The sequence below is a fragment of the Mustela putorius genome, unplaced genomic scaffold (assembly GCF_011764305.1).
Source record: "Mustela putorius furo isolate JIRA1106 unplaced genomic scaffold, ASM1176430v1.1 tig00003845_pilon_pilon_pilon, whole genome shotgun sequence".
NCBI lineage: Eukaryota > Metazoa > Chordata > Mammalia > Carnivora > Mustelidae > Mustela > Mustela putorius.
The window spans coordinates 25,444,155-25,464,458 of record NW_025421998.1 but is presented as its reverse complement, the minus strand read 5'-3'; the positions used below and the strand labels follow the sequence as shown (position 1 = coordinate 25,464,458).

At 32.7% G+C, this 20,304-nt stretch overlaps 1 non-coding gene across 1 annotated transcript; it reads right to left on the bottom strand.

The window, feature by feature from the left end:
- Positions 1 to 2,286: 2,286 nt before the first annotated feature.
- Positions 2,287 to 2,425, bottom strand: LOC123387066. Its single transcript, XR_006601437.1, has one exon. It is a non-coding gene; the product is annotated as a U4 spliceosomal RNA (small nuclear RNA).
- Between the last annotated feature and the right edge of the window lie 17,879 nt (positions 2,426 to 20,304).

Genomic DNA, 20,304 nt, shown 5'->3' with positions numbered 1-20,304 from the left:
TTTATTCAGTATGTAAATAAAAGGAATAGTTGAATAGATGGCAACCTAGTTACAAATAAATGCCAGTGTGATGGCCAAGAGCTTAAAAATTTCATATACACTAAATCAGTGAAACTGGATTGTCTGGCCACAATTTTGTGAAGGCATTGTTGATAAGTATTCAGATTAAAACTGAACCTCCTGTATATGAGTGTTTAAATAATTTTGCAGAGAGGAAAAAGAAAGAGAGAATAACATGTAGGTAAAACTAAGTCTAACACAAAACTGAAGATTGTAAATAGATAAAAATAAAAACATGAAGTTGTCCTGATGGCAAATACATTGACAAAAAGTCTGGTTCTTCTCTCATTCGTGAGAAGCAATTTAGAAAGTGTGGTTTCTGAAAAGTTGGTGGGCTGGTGGGATTGAGTGCTACACTTGGAACAGTTTCTGACCACAGTGCCAGATGAGAAAATGGCCCGGGGTTTCAGGAACCTATCCAGTTTGGTGGTTAATATTTTCCAAACTTAACATGAAATACTTTACTCAGTCTTATTTTTACTGGATTAGATCTGAATGAGTTTACTTTGTTGTATCACTCAGTTGGTTTGAGCCTTGTTGGTATGGCACATAAACAAAATATTTCTTTTCCTTGAATAGGAAAAGAGATTAAAAGCATAGAACTTTAATTTGAAAAACAGCCCCACTGCTGTTACTCCTTCTTTCTTTCCCCTCCTTATTAGGTTCCATTTTAAAAGTATACCTACTTTTTCCAGCTTGGAATTTAGCCCAAGACTATCATTATTTACATGGAAATAACATCCATAAATGTCACCTGGACTCTTTATTAGAATATATTCTTAGTTTACAGTGTCAAAGAAAACATTTATAGTCATGTTAGGATTTAAATTGCATTTAAACTGCAGTTGACACTAAACAACATAAACATCAAATACAAAGTTTTTTCCTAAAGACTTAAATATAATTCACATCTTTGTCTTTCTAAATCTCCTTAAAGTTTACCTCCCTTAATATTCTTGTTACATGAGATATTTTCATAACTTCTTGACCAAGACAGAAAGGAGAATTTAAAATATTGACAAAGATGGGGTTTTTCTTAAGGCCTAGATGCATGAAAGGCAATATTTCACATATCTGAAGTTTAATGCCTTTCAACTTGCTTCTTCTTAACAGCTCTGTTTTAAGTTTTTATGAGGCTGAACCAACTGAATAGTTAGCACTGTATGTATTGTCCTCCTACTAAGTGGGGGCTGACTACATATTTTTTTCATTCATGACAAAGCAAATAAATGAAGACTCAACTCATGCCTCCATTTAATGTCTTCCCACACTTTGATATGCCAATAAAACATTTCAATAATTTAAAACTCATTATATAACAAAAATACTCAATCATCATTTTTGTCTTTATTGATGAATTTGAAGTTCACTTTCTCTGTTATTTTTTTGTCAGGCCAAGAAATCAGACATGATTACTAAAATTTGTAGTTTTACAGATATCGCACCCATTCTACTACTCTGTGGCCTGCAGACATATTGCAACTCCAAGAGCATGTGGTTGACAATGTTGTATAGCAGCTGGTACAGAAGAAACCTGGCAGAGCACATCTCAGAGAATAAAACAAGACTTCACTAGTTGCCATTGTCAGCTTTCTTGCCTTGAATATAAATTGTTACCAGAGCTGTCTTGTTAGCAACTGTCTCTATTATAATATTATGAATGTCTATATTTTTGAAATAATAAAAGCAAAGTTTCCATAAATATTTACATATCCTCATTATATTTGAATAAATAAATGATCCTTCCATTTGGCATAGTCTCCCATCTAACCATACATACTCTATAGGAAGTACTATCAAACCATTTAATCACAGTGTTGAAACTTCTGGAAAAAAATAAAATCACAGAATTTATTTAATATCAACCATTCAATGTTTAACTTAATTCTGATGGATTTTCATCTTCAAATAAATTCATATTTAAATTGACATATTTTAGTTATTCAGAGATATATGCAAAAATCTATTTGTTGAGTTGAAAAATCAGATATATCATAAGAATGCTTTTAAAAAGAAGACTTGGGTGCCTGGGTGGCTCAGGGGGTTGAGCCTCTGCCTTTGGCTCAGGTCATGATCTCAGGGTCCTGGGATCAAGCCCCACATAAGGCTCTCTGCTAGGTGGGGAGCCTGCTTACCCTCTCTCTCTGCCTGCCTCTCTGCCTATTTGTGATTTCTCTCTGTCAAATAAATAAATAAAATCTTAAAAAAAAAAAGAGGACTCTAACTAATACCATATTGGTACTGCTATTTATATCACATAATTTATGTGTTGCATTATGAATAGTGATAAAATAAATACCTCAATTAGCAATAATCATGCCTTGGATGAACCTCATTGGCTACGATACTGTCACTGCGCAAAGCTTAAAAATAAATATCTCATATCATTTTATACTTTAGTAACTTTATCAGATGTTGAGTAGTCTCTAATTTTTAAATATTAAGTTAATCCCCTAGCAATTCTATTAAAATTATTTGCCACTGTTAACCTGTTTTGGTTAATCTGCTTTTTGGCAAGACTTGCAGTATCTGAAGTTTTTGAGGTTATCCATCCTTTGTCTAGCTTTTGCTAAACTGGTTACATCCAGAGAAATCTCTTTACTTCTATTGAAGGTTGTGTATTATTGCATTTTTAAATTATGTATGTATTTACTCTATCACTCATTAAATGAAAAGGTAATTTTATAGGAAAGACCATAACCTTCTTTGTCTCTCTCCAGTCTCTCTCCAGTCCCTAGCATGGTAGGCATTAAATAAGTATTGTTTTATTAAAATACTGCTTGCCTTCAAAAGTGCATTCTTTCCTTTCATAGCCTCCTCTAATGGCCATGCAAAATCAACATGAACTATTCCACATGTGAAATCATAAATATATACACTTTTCAGACTTCACCTCTTATTCTTCCTCTATCAGTAATTTCTAAATGTTGGTGGTCTTTTATCAAGACACTTAGTAACCCTAAAACTCCTTAATTTATCTATAACTCCTTTTATTTTTATCTCTCTCTTTACCCAGGTTGGAAGACTGCCATTAGCATATTCATTATTATTTTCCCAGTATCATTCACCACTTGATCACTGATCACACATTGATCACTATTATGGTTACAACCTTTGCCCATTTTCCTTGAAACTTATACCAAACGATTACTTGGCCTTTCCTCTTACTTCACAGAGAAAATTAAAGCTGCCACAAAAGATTCTGTAAGTATCTGCCTCCAAATCTCAAGTCTTTTTCATATTTCTCTTTATTATAAAGGAAAAGTATTACTGTAGCTAATAATAAACTATAAACTATAGTACATAAATCTTGTGGTACTTTATTAATTATTTATTACATCAATCTCTTAATCAAAAACAATTGATAGTTTTCTTGACTCTGAAATGCTTATATGCTAGATAACTGATACCAAATGTAACATTTCAATATAACTGTTATTAATCAAGTCAATAATATTTACTGAATTCATGTTAGGTGTCAAATACTATTTTGTTATAGGGAATACAGCAAAGCCAACACAAACCCTTTTCCCTTTACATTCTCATGGGAGGAGAAAAATCAATAAATAAAATAAAATAAAGATAAAAATAAGTAGAATGTATACCTTATCAAAAGGCAGTAAGTACTAAGGAGGAAAACAGTAAGGCAGAAAGGTGAATAGATAGTCCAGACATGAAGTTAGTGCAGTTTTGAATAGAGTTGTGCCTTAAAGTCACACTGGAAAATGGTAGTATTTAAGACAAATTCTAAAGATGGTAAAGAAGAGAGTCAATAAAGGTATTTGGAAGGTGTGTTTCCTGGGCACATGGAAGGGCAAATGAAAAGCCCTAAAGCAGGAGAAGGGCACCTGGGTAGGTAAGTCAGTTAAGTGCCAGACTCTTGATTTTGGCTCAGGTCATGATCAGGGTTGGGTGATTGTGTGCCAGTGATGGGCTCAATGGGGAGTCTGCTTGAGATTCTCTCCCTCTCCCTCTGGTACTCTTACATGCACTCTCTTTATCTCTAAAATAAATAAATAAATCTTAAAAGAAAAGAAAAGCCCTGAAGGAGGAGAAAGTCTGGCATGTTTCAAGAAATGGCAAAGGGGCCTGTGTAACTGAAGCAGAAAGTGAGAGGTGACATGTGAGAAGAGTTACATCAGAATGGGAACTGGACTCCACTGCAGGAGAGGACTGATACATTCGAAAGAATGTATCAAACAATATTTTGTACATACAAAACATTCAAAAGAATGTTTTGAATTAGGTTTTAAAAGAACAACTCTGTTTACTGGGTTGAGAAAAGACTGAAAGGAAAAAGGACAGACATGGAAGGACAAAAATGGCTTTCATATGGAGAGCAGTGTGGAGGCAGTGAGATGTTGCTGAGGTCTGGAATTCTTCTAAAGATATAACTAACATTGATGTGTGATGTAAGGGAAAGAGGATCCAAGGATGATCCTAAGATTGTTAACACACAGAATTATCACTTACTTTGAGCAGGTCCTGTGAGAAGGTTAGGTTTTGGCTTGTAATTAGATGCCTATGCATTATCCAAGCGAAAGTAAAAGTATCAAATGGGAAGTTTAAGATATGACACTGGAGGTCAGAGGATTATCCTGAAGTCCAATTGTTATGTGAAAAAAGAGCATGAAACTGGTGAATTTAATTTGTACAGATAATTAGGGTAGTTAGTCTCCCTGGAGGAAATGGTTTTGAAGCTCAAGCCTAAATAATAGCTAGGATTAATTAAATGAAGTACTAGGGGATGGCTGAGATAATTCTAGGCAGAAGGAATTAATGGGAACATGTAATAACCTGACATAAAAAGAGCAATTGAGGAATTAAACATGGCTGAAGAATTGAGAACTGTGATATGAGAAAGGAAATGTATTAACTTATAGACTAACACAAATTTTGCTCTTCATCTTTAATGAGAAACCTTGAAGAGTTTTACACGAGCTCATATATACTTCAGATTTGCATGTCATAAAGGTGAATCTGCTTCCATTTTGGAAAACTGATTGGAGAAAATAAGACTAGAAGAAAATGCCAAACAACAACAAAAAGACTAGATATAAAAAGCTACTTAAAAAGCTTAAACAGGAAGCTAAGAGATAATAAAGGTAAATAAAGGTAGATATTACTAATATGGAGAAAATGACAAGACTGAGAGATTTTTGGACTTTGTTTGTTTGTTTGTTTGTTGTAGTACCAGTAAATTAGAGAATAGGTCTGGCAGTAAAGGAAAAGGAAGAAAGGCCAATTCCAAGTTATTGTACCTAGCAACTATTTAAATGTCGGTTCTATTTATTCAGCTGGCACATACTTTTGTTAGCTGGAAAGATGAGTTCGTTGCTGGGCAGGCTGTCTTCTAAGAGCATGTTAAGTACCTATATACCTAGCCTTGAGATCAAAAGAGTTGTTTAGGAAGTTGTACAAGGCAAATTTATGAACAACTAGACATATAAATGACATTTCAAAGTATGAGAGAAAATTTAAAGTGAGGAAAGAAGATCCCTAAAATAGAAGCCTGAGAAAGTCCAATATTGAATGGCATATAGAGAAAACAGTGTGCAAAGGAGTATTAAGAAAGAACATCTCACTAAAAGGAAAGAAACACAAGGAAGCTTGGTGGTAGAGAAGCCAGTACTGATTAAAGGCCAGGTTACATAAATACTAAAAGGGACCTTGGCACTTAAGAGTGCCATAGGTTATTTTGGCAAGCGCAGCTCTCGTCAGAGTGGTGGACATAAAATGACAAGTAGGTGAGGACATGGGAAAGTGAATAGAGTTGTTTTCAAGAAATCTGCCTGAAATTAAAAAAAAAAAATTGCCTGTGTTACAGGGAGGAGCTATAGGGTGTTAGCTAAAAGATAAGATGTGAAGCCAGGAGGGTATGTGATTTGGTGAGTGCTGTGAAGTGTGTAAACCTGGTGATTCACAGACCTGTACCCCTGGGGATAAAAATATATGTTTATAAAAAATAAAAAATTAAAAAAAAAAAAGATGTGAAGCCAGTGGGCCTAATTTTTAGTATGGAAAATAACTGAACATAACTAAATGCTGATGATAAGACAGTAGATGGGGGAGAAGTGAAGAGAGAAGAAGGAAAGGTCATTTGTAACTAAAGAAGTCTGAGAAGAAAAAAAGAGATGAATGGACTCTAGGTACTCTTGTTAGAAGGAGAAACCATGTTATAATGGAGTGGTAGGTATCAGTAGATTTTTAGATTTTGTGGTGGGAAGCAATGAATACTCATGTCTCTACACGGGAGGAGGTAAGATCAACAGCTAAGAGAGGAAATTATTATTGGAAGGTTGTTTAGGCTTGACATGGCTGGAGAACTTCTTAAATAGTAATGGAATGGAAGTGAGAGAGCTAATTAAATAAATATTCTAGGATTGCTGTGCATGTTGAGGTGGTAAGCATGGATTTATCAATCTGTCTGCAGGTTGCTTTGGAAGCTGCATCTTATTTCATGTTATGTTAGGCTCTGTCTAAACAAAAACTGTACAATGTCAGCAACTCAATCTATTTCCTAGGGAATATAACAATAAATTGTGCTGAAATTTTCTACCAGAAACCCAAATTTCTAAGGGGTGCCTGGGTGGATCAGTTGGGTAAACATCTGACTTGAGCTCAGATCATGATCTCAGGGTCCTGGAATGGAGCCCAGTGTCAGGATACCTGCTCAGTGGGGAATCTGCTTATTCCTGTCCTTCCGCCCCTCCCCCTACTTATGAGCGCTCTCTCTCTCTCTCTCATATAAATAAAATATTTTAGAAAAAGAAACTCAAACTTCTGAGATTACTGTGTCTTAATTAAAAAACAACAAAAACAACAAAACACCATTATGATATATTGTTGGATAATTCAGATTAAAATTTGGAATAAAATAAAGAATTTTCAAGGTATTATTTTGTAATAATTTTACTCAACATCTCTAATTTTCTTTTTGCTAGTTTGGTCATTGGAATTAAAATTTTTATATTTAAGATTAGGAAAGTGAAATTGTTTTTTATAATGTTTATGAGAAATTGATATTTTGAATTAAGTAAGCAATTGGTTTTCACTGTGAAACTTTTTATAACTGGCTTTATGAAGTAATGTTCAGGCAAGTAATGATCATATATTTGCAAAACAGAAAAAAATACCATATCCTTGATTGTTCATTTCCAATCTTTCATGTTTAAAAGAAATAAGGCTATTTGTCTGGTAGGATTTCATCCATAGAAGTTTTACAAAGGTTTCATATACACATGCGCATATCCACTTTATGAAAGTCTTTAATCCTTTAAATTATGAAGTCTTTAATCCTTTAAATACCTCTTTCTTATAAGTGAAGAATGAGGAGACTTATAATATGCAACTATTACATGTGCTAACCATGATCTTGAAAGTGAAAGAATTTTCTATATAAATGTGCAGACAATGTGAATGGTGCCCCAGAGCTGAGTAAGGTGATGACTCTAATTTCACTATATGAATGTAACATAATTTATTATTTTTCTTTTTTAAATGTTTGCATCTTTTTTTCTTGCAATGATAAAAAGTCACTAATAGCATTATTTTACGTATCTCTTGAGCATATATGAAAGAATTTCTCTAGACACTCACGAGAAGTAAAAATCTGGTCAAAGAAATGTTTAACTTTACTAAGTTAAACAAAGAAATGTTTAACTTTACTAAGTACCATCACACTCAGAAATTATTTTCGGTTTCTGAGACCATGTGTGAGAGTTGCTATTGGTCTTTGCGAAGACTTGATTTTGACAGACTGGTTTATTTGTTTTTTAACCTAGAGGCTGTAAAATCTCATTTTTATTTTCATTTCTTTCTTTAATTATTAATGAGATTGAATATTTTTTCATATGTTTATTGTCCCTTTGTGTTTTCTCTTTTGTGAAGTAGTCATTCAAGTCTTTTACCCATTTTTCTATTGGGTTGTTTGCCTTTTTTTTTTTTCAATAAATTGTTTCATTGAATATTTTACATCAGTTTGAATATATATCCTTTGATAGTTAAATGTGTTACAACTATTAAAAAAAATGAAGAAAGCTAAAAGCCTTCTGAACATTGTGAGAATTTCCTCTATAAAAAAGGAACTCAATCTTACAAAACAAACTGAGGGTTGCTGGGGGGAGGGGGGTTGGGAGAAGGGGGAGTGGGGTTATGGACATTGGGGAGGGTATGTGCTTTCGTGAGTGCTGTGAAGTGTGTAAACCTGGCGATTCACAGACCTGTACCCCTGGGGATAAAAATACATGTTTATAAAAAAATAAAAAATTAAAAAAAAAAAGGGACTCAACAATACAAGCACACTTAAAAACTCTTGCTGATATTAGAGGTTCTCAATATTTGCAATCTAAATGTATTTTGAAGGATAATATTCAATAATTAAATTTGTTTTCTCTTATTTGTGCAATCACTAATAAGTGAAGTCAAATCAAAGGAACAATTCAATTTAGTAAACCATTTTGAGCTATTTAAAGGAAAAGAAAGACCATTAAAATATCTGTAACCAGTACAATTTACTTATAAAATATGTCTATTGTTAAAATCATCCTCTGGGTAACAAATGTGAATAAAATTATATTGGTTTTTGGTGGAAAATTAAAAATGTAGCCTTTAACATTATCATTTTTGGCAGCTAGAACAGATATCTATGAATATTTGAAATTAGCAGGTAGCAAATTATTTAAAAGTTTTAATAAAAGCCTATTGTAGGAAAAGTATGGGACTTTAAAATTTCTTTTTAAAATAGTTAATTTTTAGTGTGTAGAAATACAACTGACTAGTTTTGATAATTTCTTTCATATGTCACCAAAAGCACAGGCCAAAAAAACTAAAAGAGAGAAGTGGGACTATATCAAACTACAACCTCTCTGAACAGCAAAAAAGCAACCAACGGGGCGCCTGGGTGGCTCAGTGGGTTAAAGCCTCTGCCTTCGGCTCAGGTCATGATCCCAGCGTCCTGGGATGGAGCCCCATATCGGGCTCTCTGCTCAGCAGGGAGCCTGCTTCCTCCTCTCTCTCTGCCTGCCTCTCTGCTTACTTGTAATCTCTGTCTGTCAAATAAATAAATAAAATCTTTAAAAGTAAAAAAAGCAACCAACAGAATTAAAAAGCAAGCTATAGAATGTGAAAACATATTTGCAAATCATATGTTTGATAAAGGGTTAATTTACAACATATATCAGGAATTCCAATAACTTACTAGCAAAAAAAACCCCCCAAAAACATGATTTTAAAGATTAAGCCAAAGAGCGGAAGACATTTCTCCAAAGAAGAAATGTAAAAAGCCAACAGATATATGAAAAGATGGTCAACATTATTAATCATCACAGAAACGCAAATCAGAAGTACAATGAGATATTACTCCACACCTAGTTGGATGGCTATAAATAAATAAGCAAATAAAAAAATAATTAAATACAAGATTTGACCAGGTTGTGGTAAAATTGGAATCTTTGTACAATATTGGTAGAAATGTAGCACTGCACCCCACTGGGGTGCAGAGGTGTCTCAAAAAATTAAAAATACAACTACTATATCTAGCAATCCCACTTTGGTTGACTAGCCAAAGATCTGAAAACAGGATCTTGATGAGATACCTGCATTACATGTTAATTATAGCACTATTCACAACAGCAACATATGAATACAACCCCAGTGTCCATCAGTATATGAACACATAGAGAAAATTATGATATATTAATACATGGAATATTATTCAGCTTTTGAGAAGAATGAAATCCTGCCATTTGCATACCTAAATAAAATAGGTCAATCACAGAAGAACAAATACTGCATGGTTTAGATATAGGGCATCTAAAATAGTCAAACTCATAGATGCAGAGGATACAATAGGGGTTGCTAGGGGTGGAAAGAGGGTTGTTATTCAACAGGTATAAAGTTTCACTTATGCTAGACTAGTAAATTCTAGAAACTTTCTTTTCCTTCCTTCCTTCTTTCCTTTCTTTCTTTTTCTCTTCTTTCTTTCTTTCAATGGAATAGAATGGCGAGCCCCAAAATAAATCCTAACATATGTGGTCAACTGATCTTTGGCAAAAATGCCAAGAACACAAAATGGGGAAAGGATAGTCTCTTCAATAAACGGTGTTGGGAAAACTGGATATCTAAATGAAAAAAAAAATTGAAGTGAAATTTGACCCATAACTTATACCATATACAAAAATCAACTCAACATGTATTAAAGACTTACCTGAAACTATAAAAGTTCTAAAAGAAAGCATGGAGGAAAAGTACAATGTCTTTTAAATTCCAAATGTATGAAGACTTCATATATCCCATCATGTAACCATCAGAAATAATTCCTCTAATTAAATTCATGAAAAGATATAGGATTTTCATCTTTTTTTGTACTAACCTAATGCTAATATATCTCCCTAGATGAATAAAAAATAACCCCCAAATATTAACAATTACATACTAACGTTACCTAGAAGTTCATCTTATTAAAACATCATAAATAAGCTATATACTTGAAAACATATATAACTTGGCTTTGAATCAATTCACACTCTGTGTCCTTTTCATTTTTGTTAATAATGGAAAATATTCATAAAGAATGCAGAGTTTATTGTTCAAAGTAGCTAGCTTTAGAACACTGCTTTTTAGGCTAAAATATAAAAAAATATTTATCTATTTATTTTTTATTGTTGAGATGGCAAGTCATATACTGATACCGACTACCATAATATAACCTTGGTATTGTTCCCTGGAGTCCATCAATATTAACGTGCCCTGATTTGACTATATATTTTTTCTATGTCTTATATGAATTAAATGTGATTCATTAATCTGTTTTCAGTTAAAATTAGATAAATTATAGGATAAACTGTTTAGCTATTTGCTAGCTCAGGATTTTTTTTTTTCTGAAAGCTGCTCAAATTACTTATTTATTTGTTTGTTTTATTTTCAAATAACCAACACATAATACATCATTTGTTTTTGATGTAGTGTTCAATTATTCATTAGTTGCATATAAGACCCAGTGCTCATCACCACACTTGCCCTCCTTAATACCCAATCCCATGTCATCACATCCCCCGTCCTCCTCCCTTCTGAACCCCATTTGTGTCTCAGAGTCCAGAGTCTTTCATGGTTTGTCTCTTTCTCTGATTTCTTCCCATTCAGCTTTTCTTCCCTTTCCCTGTGGTCTTCCACGCTACTCCTTATGTATTATTTCATTTTAATGACATTAAACTAACTTCCAATGTCAAAGTAATTATAGTAAAATTTTATAATAATAATATTTTGATCACTTACCATGATATAGATACTGCATTAAGGATTTTACTTACATAAACTTTTTATTACTCAGAATTCTCTGAGGTATTCTGGTATCATAAATTGTTATTTCTATCTTAAAAATGTAAAGTCTGAGATGGATAGAGATTAAGTAATATGTAGTAGCATACAGTGATAACTGTTAGTACTCAAAAACTTAAACCTTAAGAAATTCCTTATTGAATTATTTAAAAAATTCAAAAGTCAACTTAGCATAAAAAATTTTTTTAATCACCTGATGATAATATGAGGAAAAATAAATATTAAAATTCTCTATGACTTTTGTAAACTAGCATGTCTGTTAGTGCTTGGATCATCTATTTCTAAATTTTAAAATAAAATGTAAATGTTATTATTCACAAAAGTAGGTTTTCTTCATAATAAATGGATACGTATATGTCTTTTGAAACATGATTTATTACCATATAAAAATAAAGCTGAATGGAAGCAAATGAGGAGCCACTGAAAATAAAATAATCTGTTTCAACATGTAAACTTAAACTTGGAAAAAACAATTTTAAAATCTATTTGGAGTCTATACCTTCACAACTTACCCAACTAACTTATTCCTTTCTATAAGCTATATTTTGGAACATGAAAAGTATTAAATTTCAATACTTTGCTAAATAATTAAGTTAATTTTTTGCATTTTATAAAACAATGGTAGTCATTAAAATAAGACAATACCTACTAGTAAATTTAGAAAGAACACATATTTTTCTGTTTTTATTTTTTTACAAAATAGAATAACAAATATTCAAGTGAAACCCTATTGGTAAAAATCTGGAATGAAAGCAATAGTTTAAGGTACAAGTATATACTTCATTTATGAAATCAAAATGTAGAATATGCATTTTGGTAAGTTTTATACATTATTATGTGCATTAAATATTCAACAAATACTTTTTATAAACTTAGCCAAAAACTGTGCAAAGAACTGGGGACATAATGTGAAGAAAAATAGTCTTTCTTTCCCATCAGACCTTAAACTCTGAGACCAATGGAAAAGATGAACAGTCATTTAAAATATAATGTAAAAAAAGGCCGATGAGAGCAGAAATGCATGATATTTGGGGAATAAACTAAAATATGACAAAGGGAGAAGGACAGAAATATTATCCTGAAAGAAATGCTGACACAGCTGAGACCTGAAATCTCTGTGGTATTTGCAATGAAAAGTCAATTTCAGGAAAAGAAAATGGTTTCAACAAAATGCAAGACTTATATTAAGGGAGCACAAGATAATCATGGGAATGAAAGTAATTTTGTATATATTTTTAAATGAAGTAAATAAAATTTTAGAAATCCTCCTTTAATTTTTCTCTCTTTCAGGGTTTCTGGTGAGGAGAAATTAGACAATAGTTTAATAAAAGTATGTCACCAATAGTACTGGATATGTGGTTAGAACAAATTAACCTAAATATGACATATAAGGAAGAACAAATTATAGTTTATTACACTTTTACCAATTGGCCTAAAATGACTAAGCTCATAGACTAAGTCCTAACTGATTTGCTTCACAAATTCAGGTATAGAACCTGGGCCACAGTAAGAGCAGGTGGATCAGAATAAGTGGCAGGTATTGCCCAAATATGCTCATGACTATGTGATGCATAAAGCAATAAAAAGATCAACATATGGGCGTAGGAAACAGAGAAGAGAAGGTAGAGCCTGAACAGTGTTCTATGTATTAGCCTGGACAAAAGCAAAAAATGACCTATCAGTGTCCAGGAATGAAAATGTTTCAGGGTGTGTGGCCAAGAAAGAAGGTGACTGAAGTGGATTACATAGAAGTAATTTGCACAGAGATCATCAAGGATCGTCCACATAGGAATGCTGAAATCCTCCAAATAAGAGGACTTACGAGACTTTAAAGAAAGAAAATGATTCAGGTTCCAGAGTCTTGCTGAACAAAGAAAGATTACCATGAATTTGATGAAACAAAGATAGAGATACACTCAAGAGAACATGAGTTTCAAATGATGAAAGTTATTTTATGATGGAGTAGAAGAAAAATATTCTGGAAATGGCTTTGAGAATTCCAGGATTTTATGGTGGAAATTTTTAGAAGAGATAGAAATAGAAATTCAGAACAATGACACAGTGAGGAAGCAGAAGTCAACATGAAGATGTGAATATAATAGAACTTAAATTACTGGAAAGGAATAAGGCAAGGCAAATAGAGAAATGAACCATAGAGGGATGGTGGTAGTGAGAAATAGAACCTCTCTATTTGGATTTAGCTATTTATAGATTGTTTAAGAGATTCGGATTTGTTCTTTGCCTGCCAGAGAACAGACGTCTTTCTTCAGAGCTCTTAACATGATGAATCTTAGGGAGTGACATAATATGTGTCTCTTAAGGCTGGCAAATCAAAAATGTCCTGGGGCCATGTGCAGCCCAGTGCTCTATTTAATATGTGTCTATACTGGCTTTATATAGATATGATGTGTGCATCCTTAAATTAAAAATTCAGACAAGCATAATTCCTCAAGATGATAAATTACAGATAATAGAAAATGAATAATAAGAATATATTTATTTTAGGGGCACCTGGGTGGCTCAGTGGGTTAAAGCCTCTGCCTTCAGCTCGGGTCATGATCCTGGGGTCCTGGGATCAAGGACCCAGCAGAGAGCATTGGGCTCTCTGCTCTGCAGGGAGCCTTCTTCCCTTCCTCTCTCTCTACCTGCCTCTCTGCCTATTTGTGATCTCTGTCTGTCAAATAAATAAATAAAATCTTCAAAAAAGAGATTAAAAAAAGAATATATTTATTTTAATTTTAAAACCATTTGATTTTAATTAGATTAATTTATTTTTTCTTAAAAATTTTCCATGTAACTCCTTGCTTTTGAGTTTCAAAAAAATGAAAGAAAACAGGAAACAGAATGGATGAAATATGAAAATAGATATAATATGAAAATAATATGAAAATAGAAGCAGATTATTCAATAGAGGTGTGTGTTTGTTCACTACTACATATGATTGCTGGTGGCAAATGAATTTTCTGACCTGCTTCCCAAATCACTGGAGTTAGTGGTTTTGTCATGAATGAGACATACCCACTAGTGAGAGGAGCATAAGCAAACTGGACACTGGGAGATTATTTATTTTGATTTGGCTGTCATTGCTTAAGAGTTTCCTTAGGGATGCCTGGGCAGCTCAGTGGGTTAAAGCCTCTGCCTTCAGCTCGGGTCATGATCCCAGGGTCCTGGGATCCGGCCCCTGCATCAGGCTCTCTGCTTGGCAGGGAGCCTGCTTCCCCCTCTCTCTCTCTCTGCCTACCTCTCTGCCTATCTCTGTCTGTCAAATAAATAAGTAAAAATCTTAAAAAAAAAAAAAAGAGTTTCCTTAGACTCAGCCTCCATCTTCATTTCACCACAAAATAGAACCATTATCTTGACATCACAGTTTAACTTATTGTTTATTCCATTGGGGGTCAATGAATTAATAATAAGAGGTTTAATCTGGTAAAGTCAGCATAAAAACAATGTCAAGGGAAAATTTACAATCCAATGGCTCTGAGGGGGAAAATAACAAAACAAAATTAAATACTGTGGGTGCTAAAAAATCTGAATTAAAAACAGCATCTAACATCAATTTAGTACAAGAAAAAAATCACTTTTGTTGACCACAAAGTACAATCTTTATAAAAAATTTATATAAATACAAGTTGTTGAGGCACCTAGTTGGCCCAGTTGGTTAAGTGTCCAACTCTTTGGTTCAACTCAGGTTGTGATCTCAGGTTCATGAGATCAAGCCCCACGTCAGGCTCCCTGCTCAGTGGGGAGTCTGCTTGAGATTCTCTCTCCCTCTCTCTCTGCCCCTCCTGCTCATGTGTGTGCTCTCTCTCTCTCAAATAAATAAGTAAATCTTTAAAAAAATGCAGGAGTTGATGATAATAAACCAACAAGATTAGAAAGTTTATAACATTAATAAAATTATTATAATAAATAATCTCAGGAATGCAGAAAGTGATGCCAGCAATAACTAAGTAGAGATTACCTACTACACAAAATATGACAAATATTGTCTTAGTACATTATATAATAAATGTATTATTGAAATTTGTAATTGAATATATCTATTTTGTATTTGTATTTGTACAAATACAATTTGTATTGTAATTTGTAATTGAATATATCTATCTATTGAATTTGTAATTGAATACATCTATTTTTAGTATGTTACAGTTTTATGTCTTCTTACTTAAGGCTAAAAATATTTTCTCTAATATCATAAAAAATATTATGTATTTTAAAGGATTAAAATCTTATTACTCAATATAAGATCTTATAACTCAATATAATTCAAATCTTATAACCCCATTATTATCCAGTTTATATTCTTAATATTTTGATATGAGTTAAAGATCTAATTTCTTAAATTTCAGACTGAGATTGTAATAAATCTGTGCCTTTAGAGTACAACTGTTCTCTGCTTATATATATTTTTTAAACAATAACCATAAAATTACCTTGTTCTTATCTTTACATATTTTGTTGTCACTAAAAGGGCCCAATCATTTAATAAATCATTTAGTAAATACCAACCATGTCCCTATTACTCTATTGGTCCCATGGCCTATGGTCAAGAAAAACAAACTAAAACTAACAGATATGAAAAAAAAAATCAAATTGTGTGGCATTGATTTTATGGAACACCAGAATTCAGTGAAAGAGAGATCTGTGTTTGCGGGAAACAGGCAAAGCTTCATGGAAAATACAAATATATAAATATATAAATATAATTTTATATATATTTTTTCATTTCTGTTAGTTTTAGTTTGTTTTTCTTGACCATAGGCCATGGGACCAATAGAGTAATAGGGACATGGTTGGTATTTACTAAATGATTTATTAAATGATTGGGCCCTTTTAGTGACAACAAAAGATGTAAAGATAAGAACAAGGTAATTTTATGGTTATTGTTTAAAAAAATAAATTAAATAACTATAAATATATAGGGACAAAGTATAAGGGGAATTACATGGGCTACTCGAGGAGCAACAAGAAACCAGTTAAAACAAGTTTAAACTTCACCAAATAAACATAAACTGAATGTTTATGTATCCCCCAACAGACATAGTATAGAAATTTTCTTTTGTATTTATTATATATACTAGGAAGTCTGTATAGCATATATGCATATCTATTCTGTATCTATCTATATATGTATATGGTGAATATGCATTTACATACATATATATTATGTAACATACCCATGCACACTGGTCCAAAATGTCCTGAAAATATAATTGACTCTCTTTAGACCCACAAATCTAGAGCTCAACCAACAATTCTAGACCAAAAATCTAGGAAAATAGCTGACTCTTTTTACAGAAGGTCTTGCTCCTGCCACTTCCCCCATCCTCTGCTCTCTGCCTCGTATCACCCTCCATATTTCCCTTGAGAAAAGCTGAAAAGTGTGTTGCCAGGATTATGTTATAAAGCAATCCTTTTTGATGCTACATTCAAACTGTCATGAAAGAACTTACTCCAAAGGGTAGTTAAAGATTTTATCAGGCAGCATTTCTAAAGGGCCTGTAAATCCACACTGCGTGAGAATGAACATTGGGAAGGCTTATTTAGTTCATAGTTATTCTCTAGAAGTGGACACAGATCTGCTTTGGTTCCTTAGTTTTCATTTTGTTGCCATCATATTGTGCAATACTAGAAATCTGATAAGAACAGGTTTAAACTTGAGATTGCCCATTTGATGTTAAAAGGATGGACAAAATTTATATTCTGAAAGAATCATACACATTGAACTTCAAACATAATTTTGAAGAATCTAAGGTAAATGGAAAAGGTAACATCTTTCTATCTCAGAAGAAATGAAAGAGGGATAGGGACAGATGGAGAGAGATGGATTTCCTGAGGACAACAGATTGAATGGTTATTTTCATATACAAATGTTGTACGATAATTGCAAGTAACATGAAACTCCCTCATCAGCAGACCAGTGTTTTGTGTTTCCAGAAACAATTGGAACCACAGTCATAAACACTATTTCACCTCTTGCCTGGCTCTTGTCCATTTGGAGACACAGACAGGTTATTCATAAGGCTCCAAGATCTGGAAAAGCCTAGGCAGAAAACCTGTTTGGCAGAACCTCAAATTCTCTTTTTATTGTTTTTCAAAGAACTGAACCTCAACTTTAAAGCCATACTTGTGGCAAAGAGAGTTTAATCTATACCATATAGAATTGCTTATTCTAATCTCATCCAAATATTATTTTAGAGTGACTTTTTAATATTCAAAATGCCAAACATTTAAATTTCATAGTACAGTTTTATTTTTATGAATGGCAAAATTATTTATTAAAATAACAAACAAACAAAAAACTGCTGACATTTGGTTTTTTGAAACCAAGCAAATATTTATGAAATATAGAGGTAAGATGCATATCCTAGCCGAACTACTTAGCATAACTGGTGACAATGATGGCATATGTAAAAAAGTCATACATACATATATAACTTTCATCTAGTAACTATTAATGCAGATATATATATATAGTTAGATATAAAATCAGCAATAGAAAAATATACAAAAGTTTTATGTTTCTTTTCAGAAAAAAACTGTAGTTAAATTTGAGATGAATGAGAAAAGAGAATTTAAGAATATTTTTCTCCTATTTTCCCTCTGCATTGTAAATGAAAATTATATTGAGTACTTTGAAAAAAAGGTCAGAAATCCTATCCAGAAGGTATAAATAAAATTGAGGTATCTTCAAACTTTCCTGTAGTTTCTTTTATTTTGGGAGGTCAGGGTGAGTGTTGATAAGTACTCTTTAATTCAATAGTACAGTAAAAATTACCTCAACTTTAATTATTTTTATTTTGATTTAAAGTCTAAATTCTGTATCTTTTCTCAGCATAGGATTTTGAAACTACTAAAACAACTAGTTCTTGTTTTAATATTGTTACTTTCCTTTGCACAACTTTCTTAGAAAATGCTTTTGATGCTCATTCAACCTTTGTTGGCATTTGACTTTTACATTTCTCTCTAACGTTTGTAAGTGTTGACTGGCTTATCTACCTGGTTTAAAAAAAAAAAAAGTAAAATTCAGGACGTTTTTAGCCAAGTTCATCTCAGTCATTCATTTGCACTTGAAAATGTTTAGGCATAAAAATAAAATTAGTAGGATAATATTTCTCATATTACAGGTTTTAAACGCTTGACCATAAACAAATAGTTGCTAATATTTGAGTCACATGATGAAAAAGAAAATCTGATGACTGCCTAGATCAGTCAAGTTTTTGTATTGCATGGCCATTCAATTTTGCTTTAAGTGCTAATTTTTGAGCTCCCTGGCAATAATTCTTTCCTTTCTTTTTTTTTTTTTTAAACTGGAATATATAAATTGGCCCAAGTTTTGATCAGGTTTTTTTATGACATTTTTCCTTTAGCAGCACCACTAGAATATACTTCTATAGCCAAACTTCGAATAATGGGGATTTAGTGAATTTCACTGTGTCCTTATTGTGATGTGTATTTCTCCTCTCCATTTTGTTTCTGCTCATTTATTCCTCAATTCTTTGACTGATCTTCCTTATTCTTTTATTTGCTCTTTTTCTTGTGCCTTGTAACAAAAGGTTGGCTTTAAAGTTTCTTATACTGCTTTTTCTTCCATGTACTTTTTCCAGACCACATTGTCCACATGGCTTTCTCAACTATTTACAGGTTATAAAGTCCCCAGTTCCACTCCCAGCATAAGATGGTGCTCTCATGACCTCCAAGTTCTCTCTGGACACTCTTCAAGCACTGTAATCATTTCTAACTAAACTTCTTCCTCATTTGGCCTTCCAAATTCATTTTTCCCACTATATTCTCTTGGCCCTGAAGAATCACTTTCATTTTTTTGGATTACCTAAAGAAATGAAGTTATGCTTGTTTTCCTCTGGGCAGGACCTCTCCCTCAAAATGCACACCTGTAACATTATTTCCATCCTCACTTCACATAAACCACAGCAGAAAACAGGTTTATGTACTTCTCAATAGAACTGAACTTGAGGAGAGGAGCTATTTGTTCATTTCTGCATCTGGAACTCTTAACTCACAGCAGATATTAAATGCAAGAAACTATTTGTGGAAAAAAATGGATAATTTTTATGTTTATCATCATTTGGAATGTTCAGATCTGTAGATTCCATGTTCAGCTAGTAAAAAGTGAAATTTATTTACAAGTATATGGGAAGCGAACCAAAATTTTAAAAAAACAAAAGACCAATGTTTAGTTCATTTATTATTTTAATGTTTATAATTAATATTGAACAAGTTACTTACTAAATTATTAAGTAAAATATTTTACTTTTTAAAAGATCTAATTTATTTATTTAATTGAAAGAGAGAGAAATCACAAGTGAGATGGGGAGGTGCAGAGGGATCTCAAGTGGGACCTCAAGCAGACTTGGTGCTGAGCAGGGAGCCTGACTAAGGGCTCAATCTCACAACCATGAGATCGTGGCCTGAGCTGAAATCATGAATTGGATGCTTAACTGACTGATCCATCCAGGGTCCCCTTGAGGAAAATATTTTAACAACATTACTATGGTATAATTGGTATATAATAAACTATGCTCAATTAAAGTGTTCATTTGATAAGCTTTAACATTTTATCTATCTGCAGACCTATCACCACATCAACAAATCCATCACACTAAAAAGTTTCTTCCAGCCTTTCTGTAATTTCACACCCCTACAACTTCCACTCTCTCAGACAACCATTGGTACCCTCTTCCTCAGTATATATTATTTCACATTTTCTAAAACTTAATATAATGAAATCATACATTATGTATTAATTTGATTTCTTTCATTCAGTAAAATTATGTTGAAATTGTTATTGCATATAGCAGTAGTTCATTCCTTTTTAATTTTTCAAAGTATTCCACTGTAGAGGTATACCACAATTTGCTTACTCATTGGTGGACATATGGGTTGTTT